The sequence below is a fragment of the Jaculus jaculus genome, chromosome 7 (genome assembly GCF_020740685.1).
Source record: "Jaculus jaculus isolate mJacJac1 chromosome 7, mJacJac1.mat.Y.cur, whole genome shotgun sequence".
NCBI classification, from domain to species: domain Eukaryota; kingdom Metazoa; phylum Chordata; class Mammalia; order Rodentia; family Dipodidae; genus Jaculus; species Jaculus jaculus.
The window spans coordinates 89,230,847-89,255,958 of NC_059108.1; the positions used below are offsets into that span (position 1 = coordinate 89,230,847).

A 25,112-nucleotide genomic window follows, 5' to 3' on the forward strand; every position below is an offset into this window, starting at 1 on the left:
GAACCGAGCCTCGAACCGGGGTCCTTAGGCTTCACAGGCAAGCGCTTAACCGCTAAGCCATCTCTCCAGCCCCCCCTTTTTTTATTTTTAATGACAGCCATCCCATATCCAATTTCATTCTGCTGGTGGTTATCTAATTTAATAGGCACCCCTTGTTAACTAGGCTGGCTTTTTTCTGGTATTGATTTTTCATGCTCACGCAAGCAACCATAATTTAGCTCAATGAGTCACAAAAATCCTGCCAAAAATAAGTTGTCTATGTCTTTCAGCCTTATCACAGCTCCTTTAACTATGCAGTGAATTCTTGGGGTCAGTCTCTTGAAGGTATTCCAGATTTCTTGGAAGCTTTGGTCATGTCTGAATATATTATTGTCTTGATATTGTTCTCCATCCCTGAAATTTCTTTTTCTGCTTGGTCTTGTTTGTTTATTATGCTTTCTGCTATTTCTTTTTCCTTAATTTTTTTTATTTTATTTTAGAGAGAGCGAGCAAGAGAGAGAGAGATTGAGGGGAGATAGAGAATTGGCATGCCAGCACCTTAGCCACTGCTGTCAAACTTCAGACGCTTGCACTACCTAGTGGGCATGTGCGACCTTGCAGTTGCCTCATCTTTGTGCATTTGGCTAATGTCATATCTGGAGAGTAGAACATGGGTCCATAGTCTTCACATAGTCTTCTGCCTTAACTGCTAAGCCATCTCTCCAGCCCTGCTGTTTGTTGTTTCATTGCTTGATTCTTTCATTTCTAGTCTTTCTGTTTGATTCTTTTTTAGTGTCTCAATTTCCTTGCTGAGTTTTTCTTCCATAATTTTGAATTTATCCTCCAAGTTGCTGACCAACTTAAAATTCATCTAAATCACTTTTCAAAAAATTATTTTTGTTAGATATGGACATATTCAGTATGTAAACAACACATGTTGGTACCATCCTTTTCCTCATCTTTGCCCCTTTTCTGAAGAAGACCTCCTCTTTGGGGATGCAAGTCAACCTCATGGGGATTGTGGGTCATGCATTGTGGGGGCAGCAGTTAGTTATAGGGGAGAGACAATGCCTGTGCAAAATGTCCCATACTACATATGGTCATCCATTTTGTCCAACACCATTTGTTGAAGATGCTGTCTTTTCTCCAGTCTACATTATTGGCACCTTTGTCGAAGTTCAAGCAGCTGTAGTTACTTCATCTAAGGTCTGGGTCTTCAATTCTGTTAAATCGGTCTATGTTTCTGTTTTTAATTCTAGTACCATGCTGTTTTTTGTTATTATGGCTTTGTAATAGAGCTTTAGATTGGGTATGGTGATACCACCAGAAATGTCCTTTGCCTATAGAAAAGCTACTGATTTTTGTGCATTGATTTTGTATCCTTTACTGAAAGAATTAATCACCTTTAGAAATTTTGAGATGGGGACTTTCAGGATATATATATATGGATCATGCCATCTGCACATAGGACTAACTTGACTTCTTCCTTTCCAATTTGAATCCCTTTTATTTCTCCTGTTTTATTGCTTGGGCTAGTACATCTTGTGCTATGTTGAAGAGCAGTGGTGAGAGTGGGCACTCATATCTTGTTCCCAATCTCAGTGGGAACTCCTTGAGTTTTTCCCCACTAAGTATTATTTGGGCTTTAGTTGCTTTATATATAGCCTTTACTACGTTGAGATAAAACCCTCCCCCATGCCTATTCTTTCCAGTGTTTTGATCATGAAGTGGTGTTGCATTCTGTTAAAGACCTCATCTGCATCAATTGAGATGATCATGTGGTTGTTATGGTTAAGTTTACTTATATGGTGTATTACGTTGACTGATTTCTGTCTGTTGAACTATCCCTGCCTCCCTGGAATGAAATCTCCTTGATCAAGGTGGATAATGTTTTTGATGTGTTGTTGAATTCAGTTTGCAAAATGATTTTATTCAGGATCTTTGTATCTAAGCTCATCAGGGATATAGGCCAATAGTTTTCTTTCCTTGTTGCATCTCCTCCTAGTTTTGGTATTAGGGTGATACTAGCTTCACAAAAGGAGTTGGAGAGGATTCCCAGGCCTCCAATTATGCAAAACAGTTTGAATAAAGTTGGTTTCAGTTCTTCAATTAAGATTTGATAGAATTTGTCTGAGAAGCCATCTGGTCCTGGACTTTTCTTTTTGGGAAGGTTTTTGGTTACCTTTTCAATCTCCATGGATGTGATAGGTTTGTTTAGGAGATTAACCTGCTCTGAGTTTAGTTTTGGTAAGTGGTATGCATCTAGAAATTCATCAATTTCCTCCAGATTACTTAATTTTGTGGAGTAGAGGTTTTGGAAGTATACCCTGATGATATTTCCAATTTCATTGATGTCTCTGTGTGATCTCTCCTTTTTCATTTTTGATTTTGTTAATTTGAGACTTCTCTCTTTCTCTCTCTTTGCTTGATCAATTTGGCTAGAGGTTTGTCAATCTTGTTTATCTTTTTCAAAGAACCAACTCTTCATTTCATCAAGTTTTTAAAATTGTTTTTTAAAATTGACCTACTAAGACCTGGGGACTAGGAGAAGCCAGGGAACAGGAATTTGGTCTACTTACTCCATGCAGTTCCCACTGGCACAATCCCATGCAGAGACCCAGACCAGGGAGCTGGGAGGAGCTGGGAAACAAGGGTCTGGCCTACTCACTTTCTGCAGTGCCTGCTCGCACACTGTCAGGTGCAGGGAACCTGGACCAGGAAACTGGGAGGAGCCAGGAAGCAGGGGTCTGGCCTCCTAAATAACTTAAAATTATTTTATTTTATTTATTTATTTGAGAGAGAGAGAGAGGAAGAGGGAGAGAGGAAGAGGGAGAGAGATTGATAGAGATAGAGAATGGGCATTCCAGGGCCTTCAGCCTTTGCAAATGAACTCCAGACATATGCGCCTCTTTGTGTAACTGGCTTACATGGGTCCTGGGGAATCAAACCTGGGTCCTTTGGCTTTGCAGGCAAGTGCCTTAACTGCTAAGCCATCTGTACAGCTCTAAATAACTTTTTGTGTAGGTCCTGAGCTATTTTCTTTCCTTTGTTTGCAGCATATGTGAGTCCTCTATATGACTATTGATCCCTTTAAAAACTATTTTTATTTATTTATTTGAGACAGACAGATAGAGAAGAAGAGATAGAATGAGAATTGACATGCCAAGGCCTCTTTCCATTGTACATGAACTCCAGATGTATGTGCCACTGTGTGTGTCTAGCTTTATGTGAATACTGTGAATAAAACTGTGCAATCTCTCCAGCCCTCATTGATCCTTTTGGAGAGTATGACTTTGAATTCTTTATCCAACATTTCAACTATTTCAGTGTTTTTAGTTTCCATTGTTAGGAAGTTGTGAGGTTGTGGTTGGTTATATCATATTCTTTTGTGTTTCTTCATTGCATTTTGTGCATCAGATTGGATGAATATGTCATCAAGTTTTCACTTTCTCTCCTTTTCAACTTATCTGTTTTGTTTTCATTTGAGTCTTGATTGAGAATTTCCTTCATTATTCATTATGTTTTTTTTTTTATTACAGTTTAGTGGGGAGATGGCTGAAATTCTCCTTAATGATTTACCGGTAGTGCTGGCATTCACCTACTGGAAGAAATACTTGTACATGTCAGTTGTCTTAGACAGGGTCCTCTAGAGGAGCAGAACCAATAGAATGAATAAATATTGATAGAAGGGATTTACTAGGTTTATTTCCACAAAATAGACTGGGTAGTCCAACACTGGCTTTCTCCATGTTAGAGAGAACAAGAACCTGGTTGCTACCCAATCTATGAGGCTAGATGTCTCTTGAGTCTCTGTCTGGTATGGAAGACCTGGAGGATTCTTAGAGAGCTGTTGTTCTTCATTCTATATTCGATTATTGGAGAGCTGTTTTCTTCACTACAAGTAGGACGTCTGAAGAGGCTGTGTTCTGATGATAGGAAATAATAGCCATAGCAGCAGCTGCACCATCATCAGCAACAACAGTGAGTTAGACATACTCAGTATAAAGAAATAAAGGCAGGCAAGTAGGCAGCACTGCTTTTTCCTTGGCCCTGTTTATATTTACGCTGGTGTCAGAAGATGGTGTTTACTCTGGGGGAGGACCTTCCCCCTAAATCCTTCCTGGAAATGTCCTCACACAGCCCTCCATTGGTGTTTTTTATTTGATTGAAAATCAAATCAAGTTGTCAAGATTAACTATCACAAGTCTTATCAACTTGACACCTAAGTACATCTTCTTATACCATGTTCTATGTCCACATGAAGGTAATAGCCAGTTCAAAATTCTACCTCACATGATATAACTATGACACATATAACCAAAAAAATGGACATTTTTCCCCCAGAGGAGATGGCAAAGACTCTTGGTTAATGCCTAGTCTTTTACTGTCTTGTAACTTAAATATGTTAATATAGATTTGACAAAACTCAACTAATATTATCTTAGAAATCAATGTTATATTCCCTGGTAATGAAATAGAGGACAGAAACACAATTAATACTTAATATATTTAGGCTCATATGCACATATATAGTCTTTTTTTTTTCTTGGTTTTGTTTTTTGAGGTAGGGTTTCACAGTAGCCCAGGCTGACCTGGAATTTACTCCGTATTCTCAGGGTAGCCTTGAACACACAGCAATCCATCTACCTCTGCCTCCCAAGTGCTGGGATTAAAGGTATGCGCCACCATGCCTGGCTCAGATATATTCTTAATAGGACAGAAACACTCATGGCAGTTGCAGTCCTTGCTTTAGTAACTGGTCATGTACCCTTAGCTAGTATTTATAAATATCTTTTCCTACCATGCAGTCTGTATTTGTTCCACCTTCAGCAAGCACCTCAGAAGGCTCTGGTTCTTTGCCTGGAGGGGTGAAACACACCTTCATTCCTGAAGGGTCTGGGCCATTTATCACACTGCCTTTGTTTGGTTGTTGCAGTTTTTTATTGCACTAGGGGTTATGGTGAGTGGCACTATTCTCATTTTCAGCTCCTTATTTCTGGATTTACACATCCCAACTATGGGAAAAATGGTACCATACACTGGACACTGATTCAGAGCATATATAACCTTTTGAGAACCTTGCCCTAATCATCCAGGCTATGGCCACCTAGTTGATGCTATAACTGTGTCTTTAAAATATCATTCTACTGTTCTATCAAGCCAGTTGTTTTAGGATGGTAGATAACATGGTAAGACCATTGAGTTCCATGAGCCCACTGCTGTACTTCTTTGGCTGTAAAGTAAGCTCCTTGGTCAGAAGCATTGCTATGGAACACCATGACAGAGGATTAGGCATTGTGTAAGTCCGTAGATGGTAGTTTTGGCAGAAATATTACAAACAGGAAAGGTAAATTCTGTCCTTTCCACAATGGAAGTGGACCAATGTAGTCAACCTGCCACTAGGTCACTGCCTGGTCATCCTGGGGAATAGTGCAATACTGGGGACTCAGTGTTGGTCTTAGAGGCTGGAAGATAAGATTGTCCACTCAGCAGTAGCCATAGCCAGGTCAGCCTTCGTGAATGGAAGTCCATGTTGCTAAGCCCATGTAACATTTTTATCCTTGCCACTATGGCCACTTTATTCATGGACCCATTGAGCAGTGACAGGGATAGCTGTCACTATGAGGAGAGTGGTAGACTACTATTCTTAGAATGCAAAACAGAATTTTGAGGATGAATTTCTCTAGTGTGCTTGGTATCTGGAGCTGGTTCTCTAATTTGACTAAGATAACATTACAAGACTGGAGAGGACTAATAAATCTATGATGGGAACTGTTACAGAACAATGCAAAATAAATGTATCTGATACATCTGATTTACCCCACTTTTGGTGCCATAATCTGTATTAGTGGAGATCACTGGAGGAACAGAAAAGATAGAATGATTGTTCTGTTTTGTCTTATACAATGCTAGTTGACACAGTCCAACAATGGCTGTGTGAATTCTGGAGAGTTTTAGAACCAGGCAGGTGTTCAGTCCATAAGACTAGATGCCTCAGTAGTCCTAGTTTGTTGCTGAAGCCCTGGAGGATTTCTGGAGAGCTGCTGGTCTTCAGCCCACATTGGAGGGTTGAAGAAACTTGGAAGTCCCATGGCTGGTGAGAATGGCAGCAGCTGCAGTTACAGTAGGACAGACCCTCACCAGCATGAAGCAGAGGCAGGCAAGTACCTTCGACCTCTTGATATCTAGGCTGTTGCCCACTATGGGAGAGATCTTCATCTCTCAGTTAACCTTTCCTCAAATAGCCCTCATAACAGCCCCTTCCTCTAGAGTTGTGTCTCTTATTTCATTCCAGATCCAATCAAGTTGATAAGATTAACCATCACAACTTGAATCCTTGGTAAGGGTCAGAGACAGTGACATTGGGAAACAGTTTGAGGAAAATGAAGTTTATATATATATATATATATATATATATATATATATATATATATATGCACACATACATATATATTAGAGCTAAGGACAGCAGTATTTAAGTAGTGCAATGAAGGAATGGGTCGAGGTGGGTAAAAGGTGGGTAAAAGGGATAAATATCAGTGACAATTAAGTGGGCTGGAGGCATGACAGTTTGTAGAAATGAAGATTTTTGTAGGTATAGGAAAGGAAGGGACAATATGAAAATGTTTTAGTGAGATAGAAGTTAAAACATAGTGGCTTAACAGAGTACAAATTGAAAACAATAATGAGAATGAGAAATGCAGAAAAGAACCCCAAAATAACTAAAAAGTTAAAAACAACAGACAACAACATGAAATAGAAAATATGATGCCCTTGTCAACACTTTTTCCTCACTGGGATGATGTGGTTCCTCTTTCCTCTTGGGTAATCTTTCCACAAGTGGAGTGGTGAAGGACTGCTGCTGTCAGAAATTTAGACAAGTTGAGTCATTGTGCTCTTCTAATGAGAAGGATTTCTGTGTGTTCTGTCCTAGAGTTCTGCCCCCCCCCCCACCAAATTACAATCATGCCCCAAGTGAATTAGTGATACAACTTTGCACTCATGCTCTGAAGGGGTGCAGAGGGTCCTCTCACCTGAGTATCTTTGTGTGTGGGCAGTGTGATGGGTTTCACAGCCCACCACTGGGGATCCTATGTAGTCAACTCCAGTCTTGGGGGAGGGAGAGTCATTTTCTCTGTCTGTCTTTGGTTCAGGTTATCTGGTTACACTTCTGCTATGTACTCTTGGCTTACCTTGCTCCAGTACTCTCTTAGTGTTTACTTTTCAGCAACTGAGACCTGCTCTTTCTGAAACTTATTGTACTTCAGGAGCAGTTCTTTAGTCTCCCAGACTAATCAATACTTGCTGTTTATAATCTCCAGTTGTTTCCATTCTTAATAAAAGCTCTACATATGCACACAAAAACATTTTCATATAAAAACAAAAACAACCTGTGCATGGCATTCTGAAACTTATTTTTTAGCACATGAAAATGAGCACACATTAATAACAATGCTATAACATTTTCTTTTGAACAGTTATAAACTGTTTTATAATATTTAAGCAATTTCTTGGCTCTTTGCTGCTTTCATGGATGTGACAACTTACTCAACTACAAATTATGTAATCATTAAGTTTATATTATTTTAGCCAAATAATTTTGAAGTTATCTGACATTAAAATATCCCTGATAGCTGGGCGTGGTGGTGCATGCCTTTAATCTCAGCACTTGGGAGGCAGAGGTCGGAGGATTGCCATGAGTTCGAGTCCACCCTGAGACTACATAGTGAATTCCAGGTCAGCCTGAGCTAGAGCAATACCCTACCTCGGAAAACAAAACATAAAACAAAACAAAAAAACTCTGATAAGGTTTGAATGCTTTTAGTAAATATAAAATGTTTGTGTATTTTTTAAATGGCAAGCAAGGTATTTCTTCATACTAATTTTTGTAGGAAGATTACTATTCTTTTAGTTGGTTTGTTTACTGCAATGATTTTGAATCAAGCTAAAAGTTGTTCTCTCAAAGTAGATTACTACGCTTTTTTGGAAACACATGCAACTTATTGCCATGACAGATATAGCTATTTTAAAAATGAGAAACTAATTCATTGTAAAATTCAGATTATTTTTGGTATTATTTAGAAAAGATGCTACCCAGTAATGATTTGTCCCCCTTTTGTTTGCTTGCATAATTAAGCCCCTTAATTTAAACTATAAATGGCAAAGGCCATGTGTATTTGAATATTAATGTAATCTACTTTTCTACATACTAGGGTTTAAGCAAGTTCTGTGCATGTGAGACAAACTGAACAATTTAAAAATGGTGGAAACAATTGCTTTAGCTGAGTATTTAGGCATAGTTATTTGCACATTAGGATAAAAATATCTCCTTTCTCTGTGCATTGATTATTTAACATAAAACTTAATTTCATCTTTATTTTTATTTATTTATTTATTTATTTTTAAAAGGCTTGATTTTAATTTTGACCAGGAACTGTGAATTCAGAGTGGCAGAGATAGGACTTCCTTTTTTTTTAAAATTATTTATTTATTTATTTATTTGAGAGCGACAGACACAGAGAGAAAGACAGATAGAGGGAGAGAGAGAACGGGCGCGCCAGGGCTTCCAGCCTCTGCAAACGAACTCCAGACGCGTGTGCCCCCTTGTGCATCTGGCTAATGTGGGACCTGGGGAACCGAGCCTCGAACCGGGGTCCTTAGGCTTCACAGGCAAGCGCTTAACCGCTAAGCCATCTCTCCAGCCCTCATCTTTATTTTTTTAGTGCCAACCTTTCTAGTCTTTTATATGCTAAAGACTGATCCAGGGCTTTAAAATCTCCTTGAGCAGGGTGGTGGGGCCAACATTAGCTGATCTTCTGGACACTTAAATTCTAGCACTAATTGGTGCATTAATATAGTGGAGTATTAGTCTTTTTTTAAAAATATTTTTTGTTTATTTTAATTTATTTAGTTGAGAGTGACAGACAGAGAGAGAAAGAGGCAGATAGAGAGTGAGAGAGAGAATGGGTGTGCCAGAGCCTCCAGCCACTGCGAACGAACTCCAGATGCGTGTGCCCCCTTGTGCATCTGGCTAACGTGGGTCCTGGGGAAATTGAGCCTCGAACCGAGGTTCTTAGGCTTCACAGGCAAGCACTTAACCGCTAAGCCATTTCTCCAGCCCTGGAGTATTAGACTTTAAGGGGGATTTATGATACTTTCAAGTTTATTTTGTGCAAAACTAGAGAAAAGCGCTTGTACAAGTGATAAGAGTTGTTTAGCATGTAAGGTTGAAGCTTGGCCCAATATGGCTAACTTCACAGCAATTTGAATTAACCACACATCCCAGTCAGCTTACACGTTGACTTATTGTACATGAGAAACTGTTTATTTTTTATTACTGAAAAGTACAGTATTTGGTTGCTCTTTAAGTTGGCCATCCTGTGGCTGTAAACAGCCTGAAGCTAGACAGCTGTATTCTTCGCAGTGTTTGTTTAAAAGCAGCATAGGTAAATATGTGGGTTTTAAGGATGGGTAGATAAACAGTTCTGACAGTAAAATCAAAATCTTGAGAACTATCCAACCACAATCATGTTTAAGCATCTCTTATCCCAAATGAAAACAGTCTAATGACTGTACAGCACATTTTCCAGTGTACTGATGTATGTTTCATTTTAGGAGTGATATTATTTTATAAGGACCTGTTCTTATTCTATTACAAAGTGTGTAGAGTTTTTGTCTCACCACAGTGGGGAGAGATGATTTTGTGAAATTAGCTATAGTTGTTTTAGTTTTGAATCTTTATGGTCATGGTAGAAAAAAAGGGTTAAATTCTTTTTTTTATTATTTACTTGTGTGCATGTGTAGTTGTTTGCATGTGTATATATGCTGTGTATGTATATGGATAAATGTGTGCCATGGCCCACACATGGAGGTTGTAGGACAACATTCATTTTTCTTTCTCCTCCCCTTCCACCTTCTTTTGAGACAGGGTCTGTCTTGCCACTTCTGCTTGCAGGCATCCAGATTCTCCTGGCTGTGCCTCCCATCGCCATAGGTGCATTGGGATTACAGACACATATGCCCACTTTTTGTCCAGCTTTATGACAGTGCTGAGGAAGATTGAACAGGTCAGCTGGCTTTCAAGAAAGCACTTTTAACTGCTGAACCAACTTCCTGGCCCCAAATTCTTAATTTATTCCATCAAAATGGAAACCAAAATATTCTTTCTGAGCCCAGCACACTTGAACCCAGAGAAGTCAGTAAGAAACAACATTTATTCAAGGCCTCCTGGTGTGAGTGGAGATCAAAGTGGTGTGGGATGGAATTTGGGCTTAGCACCTAAGATATGCTACACTCTGTCACCAAATGAAAGAATATAACTGGGAAAAATAACAGTGGTAGTCTTAGAAGTTGGCTATATAATCACTTATGATAATATATAACGATTACAATTTGCCAAATCTCATTGATTCTGCCAATTTAGATTGGTATTACTATGAGTAAAAGATTACATGTTTCATGTTAAACAAAGATGGTAACAGACTTAACCACTTCTATTTCATCCTAGTAGTTTTGTTTGTTTATTGTTTAGAAACAGTTGGGAATCCAAATATTCTCAAAGTGAATAGCCACAAGTATTTTCTCATTCACCAGATAGGTAGGGGTCATGATTTTTCATCTGTTTTGGGGAAGAAAAACTATTTTGACATACTTGAAGTCTTATTACTTTTGGTGAGTTAGGGCCTTATTGAGAATTCTCAACTGAATTGCATATATCATTGTACAAATCATAATTTCTCCATAAATGGAGATATCTTTGCTCTGGTTATTATTAAAGTAGGGCAACAGAATTGCAATGATCATGTATTTATCTAGTAAATCAAGACATTGATCATCAGACTTACTCTGTCTTGGTAATACATTAAATCTACCCCTTACTCACTCTTAAGAGGTAGTCTATCTTTTCTTTAGCCTTTACAAATAGTAGAATCAGTAAAATTCCTGTCCTTTGCTTGGCTCCCTATAAATTTATTATGCACACAGGCACAGATTATAATAGAGCCAGACCTCATCATTTCAGATAGCTTTCCCCTCAAGAACATCTCAAGTCTCAAGCTCTTCATCTCTTAATCATTAGAAATAGGGTTTTGAAGATATGAAAGATTGAGTCAGCTGAGGCACTTTTCATTGTTCTGCTTTTATTATGCCATTGAGACCTGCCTCATTGCACAGTCTTTGACAATCACTTGTTACTCTGGAAAGTGATTATTACACAGTATACTGAATAATGGATTTTTATGCATGACAGTTCCATTGCTCCTTGGGGTTAAGAGAAGAGGCTTAGTAAATATCCATTTATAAGAGAATTTTTGCATAATGGATTGCATAATTCATATAGTCTATCTCTAGTATGAGTCAAATCAGTTTGACCAAATATCAAGTTAAAAGGAAATAAGGAGTAAGTGCCATTCCTAATAGAATTAGTTCTGGTTAACTTGTAGGTCCAGAAATCAGAAAACCCAAATAGTGGTTTAGACTACATGAGAGTCTATTTCTTCCTTGTTGACAAAAGAGGTCATATAAAAAGTTTGTGTAGATGGGGCAGGGGGGAGGGAAAAGGTGGTACCAACACATGATGTACCCATACAAAATATGGTAATAATAACAAATAAAAATAAAAGTTTGTGTAGGATGAAAAATAGCATTTTTTAGTGTCAGCAATCTAGATTTTAATCAGTTGATTGTCCCACTGACCATGGTCTACATTTACAGGTCATTTCAAGGCAGCACCACTCATCATTCCTACATTCTGGCCAGAAAGATGGCCTTAAGAAAAGCACATGCCTGTGGTTACCTGTAATTTTTGGCTTATGTTTAGTTAGGCAGACTTAGACAACCATGTCTGTCTAACAAGATGATGAAGGATGAAATCATCATTTTGGGAAGCCATGTTTAACATGCACATTATGCCATGAAGGAGGGTAGAAGAGATGTTACAGAGTTTCTGGCACAATATGGATCGGCTATGCACCTTTTGTAGGGACCTTCGTGCTCCAGAGTTATTTACTCTTCAGAAGAGGTTTATTGAGCACATTCAGTGTTTACTACCGAGAACTGAAAGATCTGGCATGTAATGCCACTTTTAGCTATAAGGAGTTAGGTAACGAAGGAACTGGCAGACAGTGGAAAACAGTTGTTAAAGCTATGGTTTAGAGTTAAATGACCTAGGTTGTTACCTTTGATTTGCAATTTGTTCCTTAAACTATTGGTGCCTCCATTTTCTCCTATGTGCAGTACAGGTAGTCATACCGTAATACTGCATAGGTAAAATTATCTTCAAAAAAAAAACAGTACAAGCTGGGAGCAGTGAAGCATGGCTTTAATTCTAGTACTTGGGGAGGCTGAGGTAGGAGATTAACTGAGAATTCAAGGTCAACCTGTATTACAGAGTGAGTTTCAGGTTAGCCCAGGCTAAAGTGAGACCCTATGTCAAAAAAACAAAAACAAAATAAAGAACAAACAAGCAAACAAAAAGGGCTGGAGAGATGGCTTAGCAGTTAAGGCATTTGCCAGCGAAGCCTAAGGACCCAGGTTCAATTCCCCAGAACCCATGTAAGCTTGATGCATAAGGTGGCATGTATGCCTGGAATATGTTTGCAGTGGTCAGAGGCCCTGGCATGCCCATCTTCTCTCTGTCTCTTTCTCTCTCAAGTACATAAATAAAATATTAAAAAATTTAAAAAACAAACAATATAGTACATAGTAGATATATTGCATTGTTCTGAAAGGCTCTTAATATACATTGCCACTCTATATCCTTGTTAAGTGGGTCCCAGTTGTTTTCTCCCCTATGCCCGCCCATCAGCTTTGTACATTACTATGCCTTTTGAATTTTAGCTCATTTGAAAGACCAGTGGTTTTCCTGCATTTTAAACTGTGGAAACTTTTCTCAATGAAATGTCTGGAGAAGTTCAATATCCCAACTATTTAGTAGTATGTATACAGTGCCTGTGTTGAGAATTGGGGATAAAAAATTAACTTGTTACACTGGGGAGATGGCTTGGCAATTAAAATCATTTGCTTGCATAAATTTAACTTGTCAATTCTGACTCCCACCAATACTCTTTCTGGTTTTTAATCTACTTTTTTATCCACTCAGAGTTAATGGGTTCCTGTCATACCAGGTTTTTGACAGACACTGGGGGAAAGATGTTTAGGATTAAAGTTCCTGCTTTCCTAAACTTATAATCTAGAAGAAGGAGGCAAAGTAAATAATTATATAAGTAATGTGTTGGATGGCAAAAAAAGTGAGATAAAGAAGAATAATTTGGGATATGAGAGATAGAGAATGATGGAGATGGAAAAACATTTAAATAAAATAGGAAAGCATTCTAAGAGACTATGACATTTGAGCACATGTCTGAAGGAGCAAGTCTTGATTTATGAATGGGATAGGATTGAGGATCATTTTAGGCACAGGGATGGGGAGTGGGAGGCCTCAAGCAGAATTGCTCCTGTGGTGCTTGAGGAATCACAAATGGAGGACTTCTAAGTAAGGAGTATGGTAGCGGATGACCTTACAGAGGTAGCAGACAGCCAGTTCAACCAAGGAAGTGGGTCCAAAACTATCAGTCCTTCCTTCTTTTAAAAATATTGTATTTAGAGCCGGGCGTGGTGGCGCGCATCTTTAATCCCAGCACTCGGGAGGCAGAGGTAGGAGGATCGCCATGAGTTCGAGGCCACCCTGAGACTCCATAGTGAATTTCAGGTCAGCCTGGGCTAGAGTGAGACCCTACCTCGAAAAAAAAAAAAAAAACCAAAAAAAATATTGTATTTATTTATTTAGAGAATTGGAGTGCCAGGGCCTCCAACTGCTGCAAACTATGTGCCACCATTTGCATCTGGCTTATGTGGGTTCTAGAGAATCAAAATTGGGTCCTTTGGCTTTGCAGGCAAGCACCTTAACCATTAAGCAATCTCCAGCCTGCCTTCTTGTTTGATACACTTTATTCCCTTTCATATCATGAAATAGAGTTGATAGTTATCTTTCACCTTTCTGCATAATGTCAAAATTAATATAATGCCCTGTTTGTAACTTGCAGGAAAAATGAGAATGATTTATAATTAAATTCCATACTGCAATCACCACATGATTTCATGTACTGATAATGGATATGTTTTCAGTTAGGAATATAAGGAGGCATAGTGTACAAGAAGGAGCAGAAAATGAAAGAATACTGCAGTTGATGTTGGAATACATAATGGGATTAATAACATCAGACTAATATGTATATAATAGAGATTGGGGAATAACTTTAAGAGAATGAATGCTAAGACCATGTAAAGACTTGGGAAGTGGAGAAAATGATATTTGGCTGAACCCCTTCATATAAGTGTGATGTAGAACAAGTCCCTATTGTGACACAGGACAAAATGAAAAAGTATGATAAAACAAACAAATGAACAAACCAAACAAACCTCCCTGCTTGAAATTTCAACACATCAGGGCACATTTAGTCTTTGCTATTTAAGAAGAACTATCAATAGATGATAGGACTATGGGATGGATTGTAAAAAAAAAAAAATAATAATGCAAGAAGACCTGGAGAAATAGACTTCCATGGAAAGCTTCAGAGAACAAGCCATTCAAAATTAAAGGAATAGCTTTGGTATGTAAGTATTAACATTCTTATTCTTTTGTTAACAATTACAGAGCCAGCAGTAACATGTTAAATAAATACCTTTCCTTTATGAATGAGATGTCTATTTTCCCATGTCTGTTGATCTTATTTTGCCTGGTTCTCCATTTACAAAGTGGATTTCATTTACCTTCTGTGCATATTTGTGTGTCAGGCTGCTGATACAGAAGGGGACAGGTGTGTCATTTTGGTGACTCAAGTGCTGCTAGCAGAGTTACTACAACAGCCACAGTCACTACATTCTTGTATAACAGTGTACATTCAATTAGGGAAACATTGTGCACTTAAATATGTAAAATGAAATTAAATCCTGACCTTATATACTTATAAAATGTTATCTTTTTACCCCCATGAATGTCTTTCAGGACATGTGAAAGTTTTGCAGAATACAGATGTTTCTTTGTTTTGTGGGGCTGTACTGTGCTCTGCAGGATGTGTTCCAGACCTGTGTCCTCTGAATACCAATAGCATTTCCCATTGTGCAGCTAAAATGACTGCCCTTTCTTCACCTCAGCATTTTCTGTCTTCTAGAGCCAGTAGCATGCCTACTGAGCATCTTTTTTTTTCTTCTTTTAATTTTTATTAGCATTTTCCATGACGAGCATCCTTAACGTGAGTTTCACCTATAGTGAGAACCATATTTGCTTTTAGTGACACAGGGAGGACATTGGAGGATATGAAGCAGGGGCATGACATGATCTGACCTTGTTTTAGGATCACCTACCCACTGTGCATAGATTATAGGTGAGAAGTGGAGAAGGAAGACTTAGTGCTTATTGCAATAATCCAGGTAAGAGAAGATGGTGACTCAAGTCAACTGAGAGTCTGTGGGTGGTGGGGATGGTAGAGAAGGAAGTGAGACAGTTTGATTCAGCATGCATTTTGAAGATTGTATATGAGGGAAGGAAGGAGGAAGAAAGAGGAGGAAGAGAGGAGAGATAAACAGAATTTTTTTATCTTGTGTTTTTCGGTGTAGCTGACTGGTACAATAGAGTTTCCATTTTGGAGTTGCTTTTGAACAAACATATTAAATATACTTTCAAGTGGCTATATTGCATAGTGAGGAATAGCCAGACTTCTGAATATTATATGCCTTGCTGAACATTTCTGTTGAGGTATGTAGAGTTTCATCAGATAGCCTTAGGTCTACCTGACATCATTAGTTGCCTTTTTCTAAGGCTCTTTGGGTATCTATGGCTCTCCCATTCATTTTCCACTCAGACACACAAATTAATTTTCTTGTCCTCACACCATGCTGAAGCATAGTGAACTTTAAAATTATTATCCTCATTATGTTGCCTCAACATCCTGCAGTTCAGTTTCTTCCCTGAAATCTTGCTGTTTCTTAGACTGTCTTTGAGAAGCAGTTCCTGGTCATTTCTGCTCTCCATTCTCTACAAACAGATCTCCCTCTTGTTTCCTTTGGTCTTAGCTTCTGAGAGCTGGGTATTAGCTCTTATCCCAGGATCCCAACAGCATCTATGTTTTTATGCTTTTTGGCTCAGAAATTCAATTATTTTCTGACTGCACAGGGAAGAAGAAATATTACTTAAACTCTTCTTGTGTTTTCTGAGGTCAATTGCCATTTTCTTCTGTTCTTTCTATTCCACTATGTCCCCAGTTCTTAAAAACTGAAAGATAGAAAGAATATCTTGTTTTTTTTAAACTCTTTTTGCTCTGTGCTAGCTCCTTTTACTTGTAGCCATGGGCCCATGATGGGCAATCTGGGAAAAAGAGAATTTCATTGTGTAGATTGGAGGGCAATGTCAGTTGCTACTTCACAGTCATCTCTTTAGCCTCTCCATTAGACAGATGTGAGGACAGTTTCAGAAAAGCAACTGATTCATCAGAGTCACATGCAGGTAGTAATGGAGTAGAGGTGCCAAACTCCAGACACCCATGCTTCTTACATGCTTTGCTACTCTGGGATTTTTTTTAGGGTCAACACTTAATACAGTGAATTTCAGCTGGATTCCAAAATTTTAAATCACTACTGTCTTGAGGATGCCTTCACCATTGAGTCATTTTCGATGTTTCCCTGATAATTAAGGTCTGCCTTTTGAGGATAAATATGCCTTCTGTCATTCTTACTATTTTAGTAGAAACATTTAAAAAATGTTATGCTCTTTTCCTTTTGAAAAAGTGAGTGGGTCCTGCCCCTCCTCTCCTCCCCACTACCTAAGGTGGGTGTGCCCCAGTAGAGATGCCAGTTCCTTATGCTGGTCCACAGTCAAGTGATAGGTACCTCCAGGTTTTCGCTGCTGAGTGAAGTGTGTGCCCTACACCTTGTATTCAGCTGTGCTTCAGATTCTTTTGTTTCCTTTTTAAATTTTTGCTTCCTCCTTCCCATTAGGCTGTAGCCCTCTGTTTGACAGTCAGTTTTTCAGTATGCTGTAAGCAGCTCCTCTCCCACAGCTCTCAGTCTAATATCTTATTTCTATTCTGCCGCAGGCTTAGAAACTAGATAAATAAATCTGGTAATAATATTTGTAAAGTGAGAGTAAATAGCCTGGGAGGGAGGTTCCCCTAAGCTTTCCTATGGGAAAGTGTGAGCTTCCTTGCCACAGACCTTGGCCCACATGGCTTCTGGGTTTCTTGGGCCTCTACTCACATCCTCCTTCCCCCTATACAAGTTCCGGTGAGTTTGGTGGATGCCTGCATTGTGAATAGGTGAGTAAGTGAGGACTAACTGCCTTTTTCTTTTTCTGTTCTTATTGGCTCAGAGATTGTGAAAATATGTTTTCATTTGAATAAGCCATATTCATAGCAGAGAGGTATTGACCGGGTCCTTTGCAAATCAGAAAGAAAAATAACAAGCACAGAACCACGGAATACCTTTGGGCATTTGGACCATTTTAAGATGCAAAGTATAACGCTGACCTGGGGGATTTCTGAACCACAGATGTCAGTTTAAACAAAGATCCAAACCTAATTAAATGTTTGTTGGATGGGGCACTAGTTTGAGAACTGGTTGGGCAGCCTTTAAAAATTAATGGCACAATTCTCTAGAAAACAAATACAACTATTAACACCTAGTACACATATCCTTTAAGGCTATCTATAAGGTCTTAGTTTTATAATCTTTTTGTTTTTTGAAAATATAGTTCATAGTTTTTTGTCTACAGGTTAACTATAATGTTTATGATTTCACTTACTTGTTACATCAAAACTGAGAAAAGCCCACAGTGGAATGGGGCAGGGACAAGGGAAAGGATGATACCAACACATGATGCATCCATATTAATTATGTCTCTAATAAAGAAAAAGTAAATTTAAAAATAAGGGATAAAACCAATAAAAAATTGAGATGAAGTTATTTTTCCCCCCAGATTCCTCATCTTTCCCCCTGGTTGTTTTCTTTCTCTTATTCCTTTTCCTCTTACTTTTTGTCCATTGTAACTATAATTTATAACTTGTTCTTAGTTTCCTGTTGGTATTCTGTTTGTATACTTAAGTAAACCTTTTCAGTTTTCACTTAAGTTTTAGAAAAAATGAGTATCTGCTATTGATAATCTATCTATCATCTACCTACCTATTTTTTTTAAATTTAATTTATTAGTTTTCTTTTCAGTAAATACAGGCAGTTTGGTACCATTATTTAGGCTCATCTGTGATCTACCCCCTCCCATTAGACCCTCCTTGTTAATGAAAATGGGTCGTGCATTGTGGAGTTAGCCCCCAGTTATTGGTATGATAAATGTCTCTGCAAATCATGACCCAACATGTGACTCTGACATTCTTTCCACCCCCTCTTCCGCAAAATTTCCCTGAGCCATGTTGGGTTCATTTTTGGTCTGCTTCAGTGCTGAGGTGTTGGGGGCCTCTGAGGCTCTGGCTCTCTGATTTGGTAGGAGTTGATTTTTCTCTGCGTTGGTCTCCTTCCCCTTTGTGCTGGTATCCGGTTCACAGGTAAACATCACCCTTGCTTATTTCGCCAGTTGTCCTTAGTTTCAGTTGGGCCCCTTTTGAGGTATGTTGGGGCACCTCTCTTCTTAGGATCTGCATCCACCTGGAAAAGAGAAGCAGATTCTCCAAGGGAGAGTAAGTTAGCACCCGGAAAACTGAGATAACACTTACTTTTTTTTTTAATTTTTTTATTTATTATTTATTTATTTATTTGAGAGCAACAGACACAGAGAGAAAGACAGATAGAGGGAGAGAGAGAGAATGGGCGCGCCAGGGCTTCCAGCCTCTGCAAACGAACTCCAGACGTGTGCGCCCCCTTGTGCATCTGGCTAACGTGGGACCTGGGGAACCGAGCCTCGAACCGGGGTCCTTAGGCTTCACAGGCAAGCGCTTAACTGCTAAGCCATCTCTCCAGCCCAACACTTACTTTTTTGATAGACAGTATGATAGGTGTAGGCCCTCTTATACCCCGTGATTGATGGTAGCTTGATATTGTAGAGTGGGCTTGTGTTTGGGTATGGTTCTGACTTGTTTCCCAGCTCCAGCTATGGGTCTAGTACCACTGAGTGGATCAGTTAGCCAAATCAAGAGCAATTGGTTCCTCACCATGGCTGTGTACCACCATTGCACTTGTGTGGGCATCACATACAGTTATTTGGTGCTGATTAGGTTAAACAATGTGTTGCTTGGACAGATCTTGGTCATTTCCCCCAGTCGCCTATGTAGCACCTTCTGGCACTAGACACGCTGACTGTCTGGGGACTGACTCTCTCCTGGATTCCAGCCATGTCATTCCATTTTACGCTTCAGCTGCATATAGAGTCTTCAGCAATAGGGTCTTACCACTGGCCTTTGGTGGGTCATCAAGTACTCTGACAGAAGTCTGTCATTGTTTTGGGAAATCTTGTAGGTTTCTCTGATCAAAAGCTCATTGTAGATGGTAGGCCCAAGCTGGAAGTGGGGGTTACAGGTCAGTGTCCACTAAGAAATTGAGGAAAAACATAACTAATATACAAGAGTTAGAGCGGAGAGAGATAGAGGGGAGAGGGGCAGAGGGAGTTTTAAAGTCATGATTAGTTTTTGTGTCATTTATGAAAACACTAAATTTTCCTCTAATTAAAAGTTGTCAAATGTCTTCAAGGTGACAGATATTATGGTATAAATCCTGGCAGAAGTATAAATCACTCTAGAAGGAACACTTCTGTGTGTACATTGTTAATAGTGCTGCACATCAGGTGGGGTGCCAGCCTGGAGCGAGGCAGGCAGTAGTAGGCACGTGACCAGGGAAAAGAGCTTAGTTTTGAACCTGATGAAGCTGGATGCTTCAGAGGGACAAAACACAATTAGTGTTTAGGAAAGATCACTCTGGAGACATTGCCATCACTCACTGAGGGGAAGTAAGAGTTACAGCTGAATGTCTAAATTATGTCAGGGGCAATCTGGCTGCAGAGCAGGCCAATTACACAGAGAGCAAGAGATACTTGAGTAATGGACTCACAATTTGGTGGTGGTGAGTACAGTGAGCCATTAGGTTGAACAATATGAAATGATTATGCTTTCAGGAGGAAAAATGATCAAATTGGTAATTTTATACAGTTCAACTTAGTATGTTGTAGCAGATCGAGTAGTGATTAAAGACCAGATAGGATATGTTGCAGTGAGAATGGCTGTGATAGAAAAGACTGCAACTGAAAGAGATTATTTAAGGTACTTTTTTTCTTTTATTATTATTTTAAGTCAACATACAATACCATGGGTTTCATTGTGGTGTGTTCATCCATACTTTGTTTTTACACATCCTCTTCTACTCTCCTCACCTGACTGCCTGCCTTCCACCCCATTGCTGCCTCTCATTACCTTCCCAGTAGTTATGGTGCTGCTTGTATAGGATGTAGTGTGCTGAAAGGAAAGAAGACCTACTTGAGAAAAAAGGAGAGGAGAGAGACAGACAGACAGATTAAAGAAGAAAACCTCAGTGCTTTTATTTTATAGTGTTGTATTTTAACTTTAGATTTTATCTTAGTCAAAGTAATATGTAAGCATAATTTGAAAATTCAGCATAGTACTAAGCTTGTACTAGCAGTTCTTTGGCCAGCCTTCCTATATCTCTCATGCTTCTTACTTTCCATTGATAACTGTTTTCAAAACTAACTGCTTCATCTTATATACAATTTTATATTTCAAAAACATTTTAATGGTGCTAACTTCTTTCATTCTTTCTGTTTTTATTATTTTCTGGGGACATTGTGAGACATAGTCTATATAGCTCAAGCTGGCCTCAGACTCATGACCCTTCTGAGTACTGGGATGGCCTGGCACTATTGCTGGTTTCTGACTGTCTGTGAAATTAGGCAGCATCTACTTATTTCTTATTATGGACGTGAACGATTTTTTTTTATTGCAACTCCTGTACCCAATATAGTGAATTATATTTTGATATTTGAAGTATTATACCCAGGAAGATATCATACGTAACATTTCCTCTTTCAAGGAATTGATTTTTTTCTGAGGTTAATTATTGCAAAATTTTGCATGGTTTTCTGTGTGTACATTATGGATTTATCCCCAAAATAATTATACAAGTGTAAATGTCTCCTTAGTACATGCAGAAGACCCATAAGGTAATCTCTGTTTTTTTCTGAGCTGTGTCTCTTAGAGCCTTTGATCTAGTATAATCAGGACTGAGTGGTTTTGGCCCTGCCACTTAGTCATAGCCCTGGTATCTGATGTCATGGGTTAATTGTATCCTCTTTCTATGTCATCTCTAAGTAATAGTTTGGCTGCTGGTAGAATGCTACACTGGGAATAATTTAAATCAGAACTTTGGGGCTGGAGAAATGTCTTAGTGGTTAAGGAGCTTGCCTATGAAACCTAAGGACCCAGGTTCAATTCCCCAGGACTCATGTAAGCCAGATGCACAAGGTGATACATGCTTCTGGAGTTTATTTGAAATGGTTGGAGGTCCTGACATGTCCATTCTTTCTCTCTCTCTTCTCTCTCTGCCTCTTTCTTTGTATCTCTCTTGAATAAATAAAAAAAGTAAAAATAAAATAAATATCAATTAGAATTTTGGTACTGTAGTTCCATCTTCCAGCATCTGTGGTTGCAGGTGAAAATTGACAGTCTTCTTGCTTCTGCATCTTTTAAAATAACATGTCCTCTTCTTTCTGAAAAACTAATTTGCCCAAGTTTTCTGAAAATTCATAGTATGTGAGTTGATGTGGTTCTCTCTTCACTCATTCAAGTGTGTCTTTAGCCCTTTCATTCCAGTAATTCATATTCTTCACTTTTGGGAAACTTTCTCTTATTGTTTCTTTTAAAATGTCTTCGTGTGTGTGTGTGTGTGTGTGTGTGTGTGTGTGTGTGTTTTATTTTCTCTTTGTGGAATTTCTATGACTGTGACATTTGGCCTTTGGACTGTTTGTCTTTTTTCCTCTCCTTTCCTTACTGCCTCCCCCTCTTTTTTTCTAGGGGTTTTCTCAACTTTATCTTTTTGCGTTGTATCAAAGTAGTCATTCCTGCTTGTGTATTTTACTTGTAAGATGCTGTCTTCTGCTCTGCTGTGGGAGAGAAACCACATGGCTACAAGGAGGATCACCTGGAGAGGCTCTTTGTAGGCCCACTTGGGGGTTTGGCACTTTGAGCTCCTCAACCTTTCTGAGGTTCTGTTTTATGGCATGTTTTCCTCTGGCTTTTCCTTTTAATAAGAGCTGGTTATATTTCATAGACTTGTTGATAAAATAGTAAGAAAACATTGACATAATACTTCCTTGTAAGCTAATCAGTGTTTGTTGTTGTTGTTTTTAATGGGTGCTTTTTTTAAAATTTTTTTTGAGATAGGATCTCACTGTAGCTCAGGTTGACCTGGAATCCACTATGTAGTCTTGTGATGGCTTTGAACTCATGGCGATCCTCATACCTCTGCCTCCTGAGAGCTGGGATTAAAGACATGCACTACTACACCTGGCTTCAGTGAGTGCTTTTATTGATCCATTTATAAAATGGCAACTCACTACATGTATTACAATAGTAAGCCACAAGAATAAATAATTGCCCTGTAGAATACATTTTGAGTTCTTAAGACTAAGTCACATTCAAATTAAACCAAAGTAAACTTAAAAAAATATATTTGTATCCTACTGGAAGAGTAGTAGTATTTGTTTAATACTCTTGTAGTAAGAACTTGTCTAGATAAGTGTTTATGGCTGTTGAAATGGTTCAATAGATAACATGCTTGCCATAAAAGTGTGAGGACCTGAAGTACCCCTGAAAATGTGGGTGGGCATGATGTTTGCCAATAATCCCAGGTCTTGGGAGTCAGAGGCAGGATCCCAGAGGCAAACTGGCTAGCTACAATAGCCAAATGCATGAGCTTTGGGTTCAAGTGAGAGACCTTGCTTTGGTAAATAAAGTGGAACACAATCAAAGAAAGTCATGGCCCACAGCCTCCACATGTACAAGTCCCCCTGACACAACATGAGTGCACACACATACTCACACACACACACACACTCTACACACTCATGCAAAAGAATGCTACTTGTTTTTTGTTTTTTTTTCGAGGTAGGGTCTCACTCTAGCCCAGGCTAACCTGGAATTTGCTATGGAGTCTCAGGGTGGCCTTGAACTCTTGAACTCATGGCAATCCTCCTACTTCTGCCTCCCAAGTGCTGGGATAAAAGGCGTGCGTCACCATGCCCGGCTGATACTTGTTTCTATACATGCTTTTTAGAGTCTCTTTTAATTGAAAGAATATTATACATTATTCCAGGAAAATGTAAGTTGCCTTTGATAGAATTGTTACCTCACAGGGTATATATGCCTTTTTAAACTAAGCAAAATAAATATATTCTTGGTATACAGATGAAAGTTAAATTAGTTTACATAATACTGCTCTAAGAAATAAGTCTTTATCAGGGAATTGAGTCTGAAAAAATGTAGTTTTCTAATCCATAGGTAATAGTGTTAGGTTTTATAGTTGACTATAATCTACTAATTTTGATCTGTATATTGTATTTTCCCTTTTGTAGTGCTGGGGATTGAATCTAGGACCTTAAGTATGCTAGACAAGCACTCTTCCATTGAGTTACATTCTGAGACACACATACACACACACACACACACACACACACACATATAATTTCCACTTTAACTGGTTCCTTAAATAATTTCTAAATTTTTGTATGACTTCATATGAGCTGTTCTTAGGGCACATATTAACAGTTACTATTTGTCAGATATACATTGCTGCTCCCAGATCCTCACCAGATGTTAAGCCACTTACTTGCCTAGTGTGGCAACCTGGAGGATTAGACCTACTAGGAAAAGTGAAATTCATGTCCAAACATACACTTCAACTATAATACTCTGAGCATAAGTCCTTATGAAACATAATGTGGTAAGTATATTCATCTAAATAGAGAGGTCAAAAAATTCTGAGCAGCAAGACAAAAAACAAATACCAAAAAAAGGACAATATATTAAATTGCTTATTCTAACATTTTGAATTTTAAGCTATTTCAACACTTTTAAAACAAAGCTTATGGCTGGGTATGTGATTTATGCCTATAATTCGAGCACTTGGGAGGCTGAGGTGGAGGGGCCAGCCTAGGTTACAGAGTGAGTTCTAGGCTAGCATGGGTTAGAGTGAGACCCTGTCTCTAAAAAGTACCACCCAAAACAACAAACAAACAAACATAAATCTTGGTATTTTAATTTCTACACTTCTATGCATAGTAATGCTATGAATATGAGTCATAATCTTTTGCAATTATAGAATATAATGATCTAATCAATCTCCATGTTTCCCTTCCAGGACTATGTTTATGTCAGGCTGAATGCATTTTTCTTGAGCTTTCTGTTATATCTGTAGTGAAAAAATGAGATATCCCTGTTCTAGATTTTTAATTTTCTAACTACTATTCAGCATGACACAGCTACATGAAGGACCCCAAAGACACTGAGCAGGTACGACATAGGGTAACGCAATAAGACTAGGTTCCAAAGAAACGGAAAGGCATTCAGAAACATTGAGGTAACACTAATGTTACCCAATATTTCACTCAGGGGTATTATAAGGGACGTTGCTACAAAAATCACTTCTCAGGGCTAGGAATATGGTTCAGCACTTAAAGGCACTTGCCTGCAAAACCTGCTGGTCTACGTCCTATTCTTATGCCATCACTTAAGCCAGATGCAAAAAAGTGGCATAAGTGCATGCCATTCCCATGCAGTGGCAAGAAGACCTGTTGTGCATGCACATATGTATACACACATATAAATAAATAAGTAGAAAGCATTGAAGGGCTGGAGATATGGCTTAGCAGTTAAGTGCTTGCTTGTGAAGTCTAAGGACCCCAGTTTGAGGCTCGATTCCCCAGTACCCATGTAAGCCAGATTCACAAGGTGGCACATGAATCTGGATTTCATTTGCAGTGGCTGGAGGCCCTGGTGTGCCCATTCTCTCTCTCTCTCTCCTTCTTTCTCTCACTGTCACTCTCAAATAAATAAATAAAAATAAACAAAGAAAATTTTTTAAAAAACATTAAAAAAATCACTTCTCTTTGTAGTCCATAGTTGAAGGGTATA

At 38.7% G+C, this 25,112-nt stretch overlaps 1 protein-coding gene across 1 annotated transcript in view; it reads left to right on the forward strand.

The window, feature by feature from the left end:
- Ttc6 (tetratricopeptide repeat domain 6) overlaps positions 1-25,112 on the forward strand; it is a 313,619-nt gene that overhangs the window by 22,238 nt on the left and 266,269 nt on the right. The window lies entirely within an intron of this gene.